Raw genomic sequence first — 17,010 nt, 5'->3', positions numbered from 1 at the left:
TTTGATTTTAATATATGACTTTTCATATATTAAAATATGCACACATTTTTAGTTTTGTATAAGTATTATATTTTACTGGATTAATTGCTTGATAATTATAATTTATGTATTGTATATATATCACACACACATATAATAAATTTTATTTTCATAATATATAAATTAATCATTATATATATTAATAATATATCCGCTTATAAATTGTTGGATTTTGAATAGATTTTATAATTTGGATTGACCTTACAAATTAATAATTATAACGATTTAGAATTAATATGCGAATAATACTAAATTATAAATTTTATGATACTAAATTTTAATCTATTCTATAATACAAATGACAAAAATTATTTAACAATAAACAAGTTTGTCCAAGTAATATGTGTATTGATATACATAAGTAATGCATCATGACTTACGCGAAGTAATAAAGTTAATCTAAATAAAAAAGTAAAAAATTAGCGCATGTATTATTACTTACACAGCAGGAGTTATACGATACATTTGTCGCTACCGTCTTTTAAATATTGAATGTTTCTAACTAAATGTAATATAAAAGTAGGGCATAAGCGTGTAATCTTTATTAAGCTGAATATTCTTGTATAATTCGATGCGAAGTCTTCTTGACGGGAATTTTCCAAAGCCACTCTCTTTGGTTGATGTAAAACGCAACGAATGAAGGCTGTCTGAAAATTGTGTTTTACCTAACAATTTGCATTTCCCTTAGTTGTACCGACCGATATTCATGAGTGCGGCACGAGTTTTAGTGCGAAGTGCACTTAAATTCTTAAACCGTATTGTCGAAGACGAGATATATAAGTAAGATACACGTAAATGCCGCAGTTTCGAACTCGGCGTGTCTTTCGTCTCGTTTTCGGCACTTTTCTCCCCCATTTTCTCAGGGAATTACGTTTCGTATACAGCGTTCTTCACCGTCTAAGGAGGTATAACGAAGTCGCTTTCAGGTGGGGAGAGACATCTTGTTCTCGAGAAAAGGGTAACGTGCTATAGTATTGGAAGACGAGAATGAAGAAAACACACAGCGGAAATAATGGCTAGGAAATGGGAGGCACAGCGCATTTAGTTACAGTTATTTTGGACAAACTCCAATGAAAAAGCCTTCCAGCATGTAGTGTCTTCATATCTTGAAGCGTTTCGTGACGAATCGCTGAATGATATGACTTGATGGCACGATGTATATAAGACATGAAACGCATTATTCTCAGAACTCAACATCAGTTCTACATTAGCTGCGAGAAGCATAATTTGAAAATTTCCACTATCTTTTTATTGTTTTGTTTTTATCTAAAATACAAAATTTCTTTGGCGTTATTTGAAACGTGTTCTTCGATAGTAAATATCATCTTGGAGAATACGGAGCATAACGAATATTTTCACCATTGCTAATTGATTAGCTTATCTATGATTTTATGACAGTTGCTGTTCAATTTATATGAAACAATTAATTTAATACATTTAGGAATAACATTTTTACTAGTTATTTTTATGTATCGATAATAAAATCTTAAAATCTTATATATGTTAAATTCTGTGAGAGAATGGCTGTGATTTAACATTACTAACACGAATTGAATAAAAAATAGAAGTATAAGAATATATTTATTATTAAATCATTATCTTAACGATTTTTCTATGAGATAGTTATTAATTTATTTATAGAAAAGTTAGAATTTTACGACAACACATTTCGAGAGAATATTGAATTTAAGTGGATATATCAACGCCGACATCGCCGCAGAGTCAATGTGTATGTATTGTTGACGTACGAGTTGTGTAACTTGTGCAAAGTCGTAGGTAGTCTGCGGATATGCAAGTCGAGAGAGAGAGAGAGAGAGAGAGAGAGAGGGGTTGTCTTCCACCACCGTTGCGAGAAGACGATTTTGTGGGGACGTGAAAGCAGGAAGGAACGCTCCGGAGAAGATTCGATCACGTCGTCGACAACACAAAGTCGTCGACGAACGCGACGCGTTGTTCTCATTGATCGACTCTATTCGCAGCGTACATGGGACTTTAGTTTCTCCATCCGTGGGGAATTGGCACTTTGACGAGCTGGTATCGTGAGGGAACGTGCCCGCGTTTTTCTCTTTCTTCTTCTTCATTGTCGCCTATTTTCCTTTCTGAAGTGTCCACACACGTTTGTGTTTCTTTGCGTCTAGCAATAACGTTTATCTCTCGTTCGACTCATCTGTTGAATTCATTTGGCTCGAACAAGCTTATTCATGCAGCCGTTCTTTCAACTAGGCCATTGAAGACCTTTCGACGATTCCTACTTATTTCCAATTCTTTTGTATCATCGGCCCGACATTATTATCTGTGTTTTTAGCAAGCAAGGATCAATATTTTTTTTTTTTTTTGTTATTTTTTTTTTTTTTTGTTATTTTTTTTTTTTTTTGTTATTTTTTTTTTTTTTTGTTATTTTTTTTTTTTTTTGTTATTTTTTTTTTTTTTTGTTATTTTTTTTTTTTTTAGCGGAAAGCTTAATTATAATGCTTTCATCAAAGTAAAAGAGCCGAATCGTTGCTGCGGGTGACCAATCTTGGATCAATCTTTTTGCGGAAAGCAATTTTGTGTGTACGTGTGTAGAGGAAATTTTCGTGTTTACGCGAGCAGGCGTTCAATGATGAACGGCGAAATACAACGAGATGTAACGAAAACGCATCGCGGCAAGAGTTTATGACGCGGCAACTCGCTATTATTTGAATGAATGTTTCGTGTAAGAGGGATGGTGTTGTAGAAGGTATTATGAATTGTTTGCCGCAAGTTGGAATTGGCTCGATATGTAATCCGATGAAACTTAATATTTCACCAAAACATGATATTACACAACAATATTTGGAAAAAAATGCTTATGTTATTAATCTTGTTAGTTATAATAGATATACAGAGTTTTCGTTGCATTTAAAAATAATTATTTTTTTATTACAATATATCACTACATTACTCTTAAGATTTTATGTATATGTATTATTTATTTTTTTTACAAAAATATTTATGATACTCGTATTTCTATTAATATTGACAAATACATTGCAATAATAATTAGTAAATTAATTATAATAATATCACACTCTCTCTAATAATGTGTATACCTTTTAATATATTAAGTATATATATGTAATAATAAAACTAATTAGCTATTACAGATTATTAGTGATATTATTGGTGTTTTTAAAAAAGATAAAATATTTTTTTTTTATGTTTGTGTAATATGTGCTTTACATTTCGTGTTTTTTTGTCAAAATTTATTAGTTCTTTTCCGCTTATTTACTTAGTCGACTATTTTTCTCATCTTAAGCGTCTGATAAATAAAGGTATTTTTCTCAGCACGTTCAATGAGTTACAATACCGTCTGCTTTGTTCAATTCTTCTTCGTTTCCCATTTCCGCGTGCAATTAAAATCGTGAGGCTAAAGTAACTCGGAGTCTTTGAAAAGTTACATGGTTTAATCTCCGTTCTCTCTGACGGCCATCTTTTTTAATCTTTAATGAATGTCATCTAGTCTCTTCACGCCCTTAGGAGACACAGCTACATAATTCTGTATCCAGCATTGCGTTTGCTGTTATATTCGCCAACGTGCATCTCAACTGTGTTGTAAAACGTTATTTTCAGTTTTTGCACTGGCACATAATTCTTCTTTAACGTTTTAAAAATACAAGTTTTCATAATTTCCGAGTATAGTACATCTTAACCGTAAAACATAAATAATAAAAAATTAAATTTTTTTTCTTTATTATTGCTGTTTTTTATCACAAGAAAAAAGACTTAGTTAAATTTTATTATTTTTTTTTTATTTTTACATAAAAATTTCATGTTTTTATGTAATTCTAGATTAATTAAATAAGAATATATAATTTAACACATAATTTAAATACTAATAAAAATATACTTACTCTAGTTAAAATCAATAAAAAAATTCAAGTTTATTTAAATTTAAAGTCTTTTAAGTTACAGGAAATGCAGTTAATCTAGAATATGTACATAACATTCATTATACAATATATAATCTGCACAATTTAAACTATAATATATATTTACTCTTAATGCACAATATAAACTAAAATAACGCAATGGATCATTACACGAATAGTTTACCAAATTGGTGAAAAGCTTATAATACATATATAATAACAATAAATATGAGACTTCTATCAAATATGATTTATACACTATTTCGGATATATACCTAATGTGGAATTAATTATGATAAATATAATATAAATAATAGATATAATATTATAAGTAATGGATATAAAAATAGAGATTTTGTAAATATTTTTATAAACTTATTATTTTTTACTATATATTATGTCAAGATTATTATTTTGAGGTATTTATGTATTAAGATTACAACAGCCATTCGATTTATATGATATTCATTAATAAAGGTACATAATATTTGAATGCATTGCTGCCTCTTTGATTTTAATTACAATTATTATGATAATTAACGTTAAATTATATTTAAGAGCGAAAAATCGATAAAGCACGGATTTGTCTCGTCGAGAAGAAAGAGTAATTCTCTGGCGGGGATATCTGCTATATCCAAAAGAGATAGCGCAGCACCGAGAGACAGAAGAAACGAGGAAAAAGCCAAGAGAGAACGAGGGAGACGCAGAGAGGGAGAGAGAAAGAGAAAGAGAGAAAAAGAGAGAGGAGTGAAAAGGGTACAATGAATAAAAAGGGGAGAGAAAGCGCGATTTGATAAGACTTTACATTAATACAACTCTCTTTTAGAACATCCCACGAGAGACGAGCGGACTACGACCTTCCTATATTTAACCTCGTCTCATCGAGCAAAAAGGAAACTGACTTATACCCCGAGGTACTGTCCCGTTGGTCGAGATTACATGGATAATTGGGGTCTCCTCTACCTATTCTTTTCTCACATTCCGTCCTACTTCGACCTCAGCCTACTTCTTCTGCGCCGCTAACTACGGATCCTCGTCGTCTCGCGAGGGGCGCGCCTTGTCGTAGACCTTTTTGAACTTTAGCAGGTTAAATAGTAGCTAACTCGTTTGTCGTGCTGTAGCGATCGAGAAATAAAAAGCGATTGTATAAATTGAAAGCTGCTCAATATGTAAAATTAATGAGCAACAATATAAAGTAATTTGACTTAGCTTGACGTAATTAATTATCGTTAACTCTGCCTTCAAGGATAGAAAGAAGAAAGAAGCGACAAGGAATAAAGGCAGATTGAGCTATTAGTCTAAGATCGATTGCAGTTCGCAGTAATTTTGCGCGGATGCCTTTCCTCTAAGTAATAGTGTACCGCAAGTTTAAGACTCATTAGCGTTGGAAAGGTCAATCACTCTTATATACCATTAGTCACTTTGCTAGTAAAGCAATTATTCTTCAACGATGTCTACGGTAATGTCAAGACCAAATAATTGAGAGAAAATAAGAGAGGGAAAAAGTTAAAAAGGCGAAAAAATTTTACTGCCGACTATCTTTTGAATTATTCTTTCTGCGTCTATCATCGAATATAGCGGAAGTTGACGAGACCGACCGAATGTATACGCAATAACGGAAGGAAGAGTCATGCGAGCGGAAGTGGAGGGTGCGTTTCGAGAAGGGGGAGTCGATGAAGTACGACGGTTATGCTTGAGAGCCGAAAGACCGCCGTCGTCGTAGGTTATCATAAACGCACTCCTTGCGTTTGCCCGCGTTTACGATCGATCGTAAACGCGATGTGGAACGTTCGCCAAGTCTTTCTCCTCTTCCTTCTCTGCCCGCATTTTGATGGGAAACTCCGCGAGGGCGAGCGGGACCCTTTACATCGCTAATATCATGCAATTGTGGAACTCCTTACTTTTCTCACGGAAGGAGAAAGAAATGTCTTTTGACGCGGTCTCCTGGCGCCCGCGAACGCTGACGAACTATTGTGGACGGTGTGCCATGTTGACGAGAGGCGAGAGTAAGTCACAATGGTCGGCAACGGGCGTTCGACTGGATGGAATTTCACTCCGACACGAAATTTAATTTCTTCACGAGCTCGTGTCCGAGGAAACGCGATAGAATGTCTCGCAAGGATTGGATATCCAACCTTGGCTCGGAGAGCAAGGAGAAACGTCGTGCGAATCGGACCAAACGGGAACTTGCGCGGACGTAGGAAGCGAGAGAGTGAGATGGGAACGCTGGTACGAACGGACGTGGTCTTTTTCCGTTGAAAGAGCGAAAAATGAGGATTCCGTGCGCGGAGGCGGAGTTATTGAATATCAAAGTTTCGAAATTCCGCGGTGCCAGCAAAGTTCACTCGAAAACATAACTTATAAGTAACTTCGACCGGGGTGGTGGGGTTCGATAAGGAGAGGTATGAGGATAGGGAGACGGGTCACCCGGGTAAGGGTGAAAAAGCAGAAGGGCGTAAGACGGAAGTCGGGCTGGAAATGGTGGAGGAGGAGTCACTCGTGTATAGGGGAGAAGGAGGAGAGGAACGTCGGTAGGAACGAGGCCGGGATCATTCGTCTCCCTGAGCCGGAAGTTAGGCTGAGCTCCGACTCGAGGACAAAGTTTGGTCAGAGTCCAAGTCGCTAAAAGGAAGAAAATTTCAGAAAATACGGAATAGACGCGTATGTCGCGAGCCATTGGAGAAGTTTAGCGCAGTATTGCGTTGCGGTTGGCCTTGCAAACTCGGCAAACTCTTTTAAACGAACTAACGTCGGCAACATCGTTCTCAGAGTGTTCTCCAAGGAGAGGAAGAAGAGCACCGAGCGTAAATGCGATGTCTAAGTCGAGCAGAGAAAGAATAAAGATAGAAGAATATCATACAAAATAAGCTCGCTTTCTGTTGTAGCGATACTGGACGCCACCAAGAAAATGTTCTCCAGACGGCAGGAAGAAATTCTGCGAAGATGCGTAAGCTATGTTCCTTTTCCAAACGCGCTTTTAATGGCATAGTTTAGCGGAAAGTCAAACTTTGTGGTATAAGAGGAGCAGAGTACACAAGTATTTCGTTTAACTCCGATGATGAAGGAAACATATAATTCCATTCTTTTTTTAAATAAATTTATAGAAAAAAAAAATTGTTACCGATATTTATAACTTTTGCTGGCTCCTGAATAAAAAGAAAGAAATATAGATATGTTATGTAATAGATTAGAGAAATTTAATAAAATGATGTCGAGATAATGAGCAAAATATATTTTACATAATCCTTGTCTCAAACTTTTGTAATTTCTTTTATTTGTAATAGTATTTTTATATTCAAATTTTTTCCTTTTTCTATGAACTCTTGATTAGCATCTCTTACAAATTGATTAACATCCAGATAATTTTTAAAGCAAGATGAAATAAGATTTGATGTTTTATTTCTCTCTTTAATACCCGCAAAAATTTTCTTCGTCTATTGAATAATATAAAGATTGTTTCTTCTCTATACATTTACTCTTTTCCTATACGGGACCGATTGCTTTTATTCCTATTGTAACGAGGTGGGGACAGTTTTCTGGACGATTACAGTCACAATCTGTATTGTTATGCTGCACTTCCGCATGCAATGCGGAAAAGTTTGAAAATGTAGAATACTGCTGATACACGGAATTGCTGCTATAAGATCGACTTTCGAAGTAGAAATGGAACATTATGGGTCAGACGTTATCGCGCTTACGATTTTGTGCAAAATTCGATATATTATTCGCCTTATATCTTATCATATTCATATATTTACGTTTTATTATTTTTTGATAAAGTGAAGAAAAGATTGTAATTACGTTTTTTGCATCTTTCAAAAAACTATCATTTTAATATTAATATTAATATATATAATTTAAGATTTAGAACAATATGTTTCATTATATATTTATTTTTCAGCATACACATTATATAAAATTTGCAATAATAAAATTATATCTAGCCCAATAAATGTGAAAAAAATTTGTTTTTTCGAAAATAGGAGAAAGTGACGGAACGCGTTTAACACTATTTTGGGAGGAAACGCCATACAATATATTACACTCAAATTCACAAAGTCGTATAGGTTGAATACGTAGCGCTAGGATATCGTTCACACGAATTGACGTATACAGTGCGAGTACATGCGGATACACGTACTGCGCATTGAATCCTTGTATTTACCTTTCATCGAAGTTCGCACGCCAATATTCATTTCAAACATAACTGCGCGCAACCTATCGTTATTTCGGAAGGGCCCAGGTTGCAAACGTAGAGCCGATAAACGGATAGCAATACCGAGTGGCGACGGCGGCGGTGAATCCGCATCCCGTTGCTTTTGGCAGGGCAGTCATAAATTGAATACTAATTGACACACGAGAGGCGCGGCCGTTGTATTTCACGCGTTCAACTTTCATTGCGCCGGCCACTGTGTTTAAATGGCGGCGCATATGCGCAAAGATATAAATTTGCGGATAAATACGCATGACAGCCGGTTAATGCGAGACCGAGTTTCACCCTGAATCTCTCTACTCACCCCTCCGGGCCGGTTACGCGCGCTCGCGTTCGTACCTCCGCCATCTAAATCAATACCTACTTGTTTACTGGACCGTTGCCAGTTGGATTTCATTGAGTACCGACGCGCGATCGTGCTATCCTAATTAATTCCATCTTTTGTTGCGGCCTTTGATGAGGCAACATAAGCGATTGTTGAAGACGAGTGAATGGAATGGTCTAGCTATACGTGACTCCTGTCGGGAATGACTAATTATTAAGGAACTTCTACTTCCCATTTCTCTCAATCTGGCTCACCGCCTTCCGATTTGACTTGCTCCGTTGCAACTGCCCGGAGTTTGGAAGCGATAGTCACATCGAGTTTGCAAGGACCGATAGACAGGTTCCTTTGGTTTGATTGAGACCGGATGATAATAATTTAATTAATTCCAAAGACACAGAAATTCTTGAAAACATTGGATATTCAAACGTTATTAAAAAGGTATTGAAATAATACGATGGTGCTGTCGATATTAGATTATGAAACACGTTGTGAAATGTAATATAATGTATGGTGAATTATTGCCAGACAAGTCTTGCTTTATCCTTTGACACTATCGATGAGATTTATGCGTGCAAGTAGAATATTGTTCCATGGTAATTGGTAGATCTTCCATAGAATTAGATATATTAAATTACGAGGGTCATTAAATGTGGCGGTCAGATTTATCGCTGATGTAGAGAGGGATGAGCATGTGTTATACCCTATTACCACCACAGATAAGAAAGGGTCGAAAGCAGACGCCGATATTTCATGGTAATACTTGTAGTCTTCTTTGAACAAAATCTTGTGTAGCAAATTATTATATGGTCTAATGATCTCTCTTTCTCTCACTACATATATATATATAAGAAAATATAATAATAAAGTATTATGTCAATATTAATTATTATACAGTTTTTATTTTATATCTTCATCTACGTAAAATACTTTAATCTTATGCAGCGAATAATACACATAATTGATACTGTACGCTATATAATTTTCTTTAATTAATAATCTATGTACGGTTAATAATTACTATTGTTATCCATTAATTTATTAATAATGTATGTGTTTACATTATATTGCATTATATTGCATTATTAAAACTTATATCGTTAACATTCATATCTTTATTTGTTACTCCATGCAAGATAAATAATACACTCTATTTTCTTGTTATTGTTTTCTTGTCTCAATAAAATTGAGAAAAAGAACGCAATCGTTGCAATAATGCTTGTATACACATTAAATTATATGCGTTATTATTAATAGCAACACTGTTAATCTTTGTCCGACGCGCATTAGTTTGCTCGGTCAATAAAATTGATCGCCATCTGAGAAGATTAAAAAAGTTAATTATAAAAACTTAATTAACATTTGAATAATCTCTTAGTATTATAATAAATACGTAACCTTAAGTATGTGATGAAACAAATTATGTGTACATATGTAAAAAATAAAATGTACTTCACATTTCTATTATATTTAATATTTCCTTTTCAAGAAGGAAGCACAAAGCATGAGTACTGTCATTGCCAGACAGATTATCTTGACGGATAAAGATGAAGAATGAGATCACGGAAATTGCATGTCATTTAGCGCTATCATATCATTAATATTGTGATTCATCTACTTGAACTGTCGTATGAAATAAGCGCGATCTATTACTTATACTACTTTATCAAATCGGTTTTTAATTACACTTCTAATATTTATATTAATCACTACTTTTTCGATAATCGACTGCTGTCTGTCATAGATTGGATAACTAATCAAATAAAATAGTCATTTATGCAATGTTAATTAATTTATTATTAATAAACGTATGTGTACATAATCTGTTTTATCACATACTTAATGTTAATTAAGTTTTTATAATTAACTTTTTTAATCCTCTCAGACAACGATCAATTTTGTTGAACGAGCGAATTAACAAGCTGAAGCGCGTCGGGCAAAGATTAACAGTTACTATTAATAATAACATATAGTTTAATGCGTACAGTCCAACTGTTAATAATAAAATATATAATGATTTTTATAACTTTCAAGATACAATATAACAGAAATGTAAGCTTTGTCATCAAAAAAGTCATAAGATATATAATAATATTTGATATTCAAAATGCCTTATTGACTAGTTTTGCGAGTAGAGGCGAAAAGAGTTAGCGAATGAATGTGTATCGGTTTCTGTTAACGAATGTCGGGGTAATCGAAGCAAGCGCACAGAATGACAGGTGCATTCAGCAGTTTTAAATTTGTCACACCGCTTTGAAACGAATTATTCGCGTCTTTTTCCATTTTGTGCGCTTATCTCTTTCTCCAGCATTCGATCGCGCGTAGCGATTCTCTCGCATCGGCTAATTAAATTATTCCCTCGACTCTGAAATTCCATTCTTTCGTTCGTTGCACCGAAAAAATTATGAACTGCAAAATACACGCGCTATCGAGATCAACGAGAAGGCTCTGCTAGTAATGCCTGCCAACAGAAATATGTGCATAGAATGATATCATATTTACTATATTTCAAAAACAAAACAAATTGATACACACGTCTAGATGTTTTCGCAATTCAACTTCAGAGACATATCGGTAAATGTCTGATATATCTGACAAAATAAATTCTGATCTACTATGTAATGTTAAACTTACGCATATTAAAACGCGTATCTTTCTTTAGAATTGTAACAGTTTATCTGGCGTCACATGGAGAGTACATTCCATTTATATGCCGCTTTTGTAACTTTATGCTTCTTTGTATAGAGCATTTATATATATATAACATGCTATATGCGATAAGCGACAGCTTTCGTTGTGCAATTTTTGATACCGTATAAAGGTTTATTATTAAAACAAATCTTATAAAACTATTTTTGTAACTGTGTTGTCCTAAAAAATGGCCTATTTCCAAATGTTCAAAAATTCCCGAATGCGTTTCTGACTTTCAAATAGTCATATCTCGTGAAAGCGTTTTTGATTTTTAAATAGTCAGTAAGGTAAACGTCCCAATAGCCGGACATGTAACGATACTAGTACGATTTTGCTCAATTTACGTAACAAATTTACCTTTTTATTGGATGTTAATTTTTATAATATTTAAAAATGTCTTACTATATAAATATCCTTAAATTAAAGATTTTGCAATAAAATTTTGGTATTATAATAAATAATTCATTTGAGATTAATAATGATAAATTTTCATGTTAATGTCCAGATATAGGGACATGTCCGGCAATCGGTACTTTTACCTTATGTGATAGCGATATAGCGAATCAAAATGGGTACCTATTATGAAAAATTGCGTGTATTTTGTTTCATTTGACGCCCATAATGAAAAAATGTTTAACGCGAAACTTGATAACTGAGCCGTGAAAATTTATTTATATTGAAAAAAAAAAACAGAAAATTTGCATGCTGCTGTTATGAGTACTATTGGAATCCCAGATATATTATTATTTTTTTATGTTTAATAAACAGGTTAATTTTCATACTCTTACATAAATAGTACAAATGCAGTGTGCATTTATAGGAAATAATATTCCGTTGTTTAAAGTAAATTGGAGAATTATATTCGGCAAAATTGATTGATTTCTTCCGCAAGCATAATATGCTTATAAAAATTTTACATACATGTAATTTCCTCCTTTTTAGATTTAAATGTTGTATATATAAATGTTGAATGTTGTTAAGCACGATAAATTGAAGCGGAAATAAAGGTAATCAAAATCTGTTAATATGTTTAATTATATCTCTCTCACAATTAATTTACTATTGAGAAATACATTATTTTATCATCCATGCTTGTGCCTAATATATGTGGCGTTTTAGTTATCAGTATTCAATATGTTTTAAGAACAATTTTTCTTGCTTATTTCTACGACAGCTTAAAATTAAAAAGAAAAAAAATGGTCTACACTCAGCTATTTCTGAAAGGAATTTCCATAACATTTACCTGCAGCGCAAACTTTGCCAGACTTCCTTAGTTACATTAGGTTTCTCTTGGGTAGACAGGCACGATGGAGCGCGAAATCGAAGAAGCATTAAACTATTAGTTGCCGACTCATGCGTGAGAGTAGACGGCGGGTTCAAACTCATTCCGAAATTGACTGTAATCCTTCGCAATGAATAAAATAAGGTCATCGTAATAGACTGCACGTTTGAAACAAAGAATATTTCAGTATTTCTCAATATGTCTTACAATAAAGAAAATTCAGAACGGAAAAAAAAGAAGAGGAAATATTTTATTTTTATGATTTGTGATAGAATGCATTTTCCTAGTGTCGCCGATAGCATTTTAATCTTATATCGATATTTTTTAAAAACTATTTTTTGAAATATATATAAAAAATAATGTACGTTTTTTTTTATATTTTTGTGTTTTAATAATAGGAATATTTTTCAAAATTTAATTATAATTTTTCATTTGATAAAAAAAGAGAAAGATACTTTAAAATACTTATTATATATTTCAAATTAAAAATAAAAATTTCTATGAATTATTTCTTGGATAATTTAATTGTTTGCGACTAGGTATGACTATAAAAAGGCAGTAGGTGCGACTGGTAACAAATCTGTTTGAATTGAACGTTAAACGATATTTAATGGACAGCTATAAACATGTAATAGATATTCATCGGGCGATCAGATGCTGCGTTCGTTTTATCGCGCATAAAAGTACATACATCAAAAAGATACCTACACTTAATGCACATGTACCACTTGAATATTCATGTAACAGAAATATGGAAATTGAGTCTCGTAGATAAATTAGATGACATTCTCTTGATATCGTACGGATTTGACGGGTTGATTTTCACATCTGTAATTTTTAAATAATTTTATTGTGTTTTTAATAATATGGAATATTATTATAATTGCTGCCAAATATTAAATTGATAAATAGCTAAAATTTATGCATACATATACAGAATCGTTGAAAAATCTTATGAAAATAAAGCGATAATTAACAGCAATGAAATATTGTTCTCGTTATTTTATACGTGTGATTTTTGACATTTACACGCTGGACATCGATAGGCGGAAATATCTTTTGCACTGAAAACAAAGTTACGCAATTAATCGTCAGCTCCTTATCTCCAGAGTGCTATGGAAGAAGGTGAAAGCGACGAAAATGAAGGAGAGAAACGAAGAACGTACTCGAACACACAACATGAGCTTCTGGTATATTGGTTTAATCGCCCTTCCATCCCTTTTTCTCTCGAACCCTCGAAACAAAGTCTCTAAAGATGAAGTAGGAAGTTCACCGGACACTCGCGCTATACCTTCATTCTAGAACTTGATAGGAACTTTGTTCGCAGCCAGTTTCTTTTTTTTAGTGCTATTATAAGACAATCTATTTATTGAAATTGGAAAATATAACTTTCTGATCATAAAAATGTTAGCAAGTATAATGGTATAATCTTAACTTAAAAAAATTTTTTCCTCACAAAATAATGGTATCATCAAAATTGGAATAAACACTTGCTATATACATATTCTATCATTTTCAAAACATTTTTAATTAAAATATTTATAATTTTTATTTCAAGTCTTATTATAAGACTCTATGTTCTTTCTTTACTTTAATAATAGAGCATACACGAGCTGGAAAAATTAAATATATATTTTACATAGTATATATTACATTGATAAAAAAATTCTCTTTAATTTTCTTATATAAAATTATATTTATAAAAGTATTTTAAAAATTGTTTAAAGATAAATTATAGGTACGCCAACGATATGTTTTTAATAATATTATCTTACTATCAGTTTATAAATAAAATAACTTACAAGACTTTATTAAATCTTTTTACATTTACACTAAAAAATATTTTTACTTAAAAAAAGATTACTTAGCGATATCAAAAGTTATAATATCATTTATATATATAGAAACAATGAGGAAAATTGTTCCTTAGCACTAAAATGTTCCATCTCACATTTTCAAAAGTTTCCTCAAGATACAAATCCATCTCTCGTCCCGATATATCCCTTTGTCTCTATCTGACAAGAGTTCGCGACTTTTACAGTAAAGTTGCATCATGTTGGCTGCGCCAAGAAGTCGAAGTGCTCCGCAATCGTCCTTCAATTAGCACTATGAAGTTTCGCGAGCTACCAACTTTTCTTCATGGAACATAGAATCTGTGGAAGATGATATTAAATATTGTCGAAACTATATCGAGAGAAGTATCTGACAATGAGAACGTATTTTGCACATTATATCAATAATCAAAAGTAAAGTGTATGCACAATGTATAAGCACAATTAAATAATTAAACAATTAAATAATGTTTTTCAAATACATAGATTAATATAATTCATGACTAAACAAGCAAATATATAATTTTGATGCATATAAAACAAGAAAGCAAGTGTTTCTAATTAATACACGTGCGTAGAAGAATTATAAATATAAATTAATCTTTTATAATAAAAGTTAAATTTGTGCAGAAGTTTGCAAATAGAATTCATATAATCGTTATAATGCAGCTATTCGTTTTCACGTGGTACCGTTCAGAGAGCGAGAAATACGCTGACATATTCCCCTGGTAAGAATCCATTCGGAGAACATGGAAGACCTTTTTCATTCGGTATATGGTAGTAATTTCTTATCTGCACCTACTATGTCGTGCACTGACAATATCTACGTGGAGGAAAAGTCGCCGCAGACATTGTGATTGCGATTTATATAGATTCCATCGATTCGATTCTGACCTTGTTCAAAATTATTCACGACGCCGGGCGTTTATAAACTACTATTGATAAGGATCTGTAGATTGGGATATATTGGTTAGCCAACCATTGAATGCATCGAGCATAATGGCATGTCTTATAGTTATAAGTTATCTTCTTCAGTGCGTTTATTATCGTATATATAAATTCCGAATTTACTTTCATTTAAAGTTATTAAAATGTGACATACTTTTGAGAGAGATTATCCCTTATTTTTGAGAAAAATATTTCTCTAGAAATATATTTTATGAAAAATTAGAAGTTTGCGTTGCAACTCGTTTATTCTAACAATAAGACATGGATATTTTTAAAAGAGTATTGTTTAAAGTTATAATAAATTGGATGAGTCGTATTTAGAATAAAAATTATATATAATTATTATATACATTTAGTTTCTTTTAAATTATATCTTATCTTTGTGTTCTTTATCTTTCTTAAGTATACAATATATATTATTTTTAGAAATATATTTATACTGCAAAATGCAGTTCTTTACATGAATTTTATTTGCACTGACAAAGTTTCTTTCAAAAGAATCCTTGCCTATTTTTTTATTTGTCTAAAGAAATTATGAAACACCGATAAAAAATATCACACTTTACCTTCGTTAGACGCTCGTTGCCTTTGATCCAATGTAGAGCAGGAAAAGGATGAGGAAAAGAATGTAAAAATACGAGATACTCGAAACTTGAGCCGAGATGCTGATATCTGCTGAGCTGAGATTTATCGGTTTCCTGAATCATGGCGATGTGGCTGTCTAATTGATTTTTCCGTCCTTACCTTTGCGTCATTCTAGAGAATTTTATAGCTCAATGTGAAACTTGCCGCTCAGCACGCTTTCGTACCGTGTAATCCTTCTGAGAAAACTTACTCTGTAAGAATTCAGTCGTCGAGTAAAGACGCTACCTTTTTATAAATTGTTTATGGCTAAAGATATAAAAGCGTATAATTGTGTATCAAACAATTTGTGAATATAAATCACAGTTTAATAGAAATGTAATTACGAAATTTTTTTGAGGATCTCATTCATTAATTGAATTTCTATACTTCTTCTTGAAAAGTAGATTTTATTTTTAATTTATTGTCAATAAATTTAAATAAAAATATTGCTTATTATATTACGTTACATATTTTTGAAAACATATACTAATGCAATTTTATGTTTTATATATTAAATACTGCGTAATCACATAGTATATCAACTATACGGCATAAAAATTTTTATTACATTTATATTTAATTGCTTCATATTCATTTATAAAATAGACATATGCACAAAAAATCAAAATTATTTGTACTAATATTTTATATGTACTAATATATTATTAATGAATAGTCGGTTTAAATTTTTGAAAAAATCATCATGATTATCTCCTCTAAGCAAAAAAATATACTGTGATAAACATGATAATATTTTGTTTATAATGAGCGCAATATATGTGATTAAAATACGTTGGTTAGCCTTTATTATCACTGTTCGTTATTTCCAAATCGATATCTGTGTATGCTCATCTATTATTAATAACATTTTAATTACATGATGGTGATTGAACACACTTATTCACGGATAAGTATAGACTCTCGTCTTTTAGTTGAGCTAATGTGTCTTCCTAAATCCTCGGAATCAACGTATATAAGCTGGGCAACGTATAGCCTTCGCCACGAGGTTGGCTAGTGTCACGAGTTAGTATGTGTACGCGAGCTTTTGACGCGCGCTGATGTAAGCACTAGTCCTGATGGGTAATCGATTTTCATTAATGGACGTCGCTTGCGTAACACAGAATTTCAGCAGGCGCAGTCTCGACCCCGACATCCAGACAAGGGAAAGA

This window comes from Formica exsecta, unplaced genomic scaffold (genome assembly GCF_003651465.1).
Source record: "Formica exsecta isolate Colony F162 unplaced genomic scaffold, ASM365146v1 scaffold192, whole genome shotgun sequence".
NCBI lineage: Eukaryota > Metazoa > Arthropoda > Insecta > Hymenoptera > Formicidae > Formica > Formica exsecta.
This window is presented reverse-complemented; position numbering follows the sequence as displayed.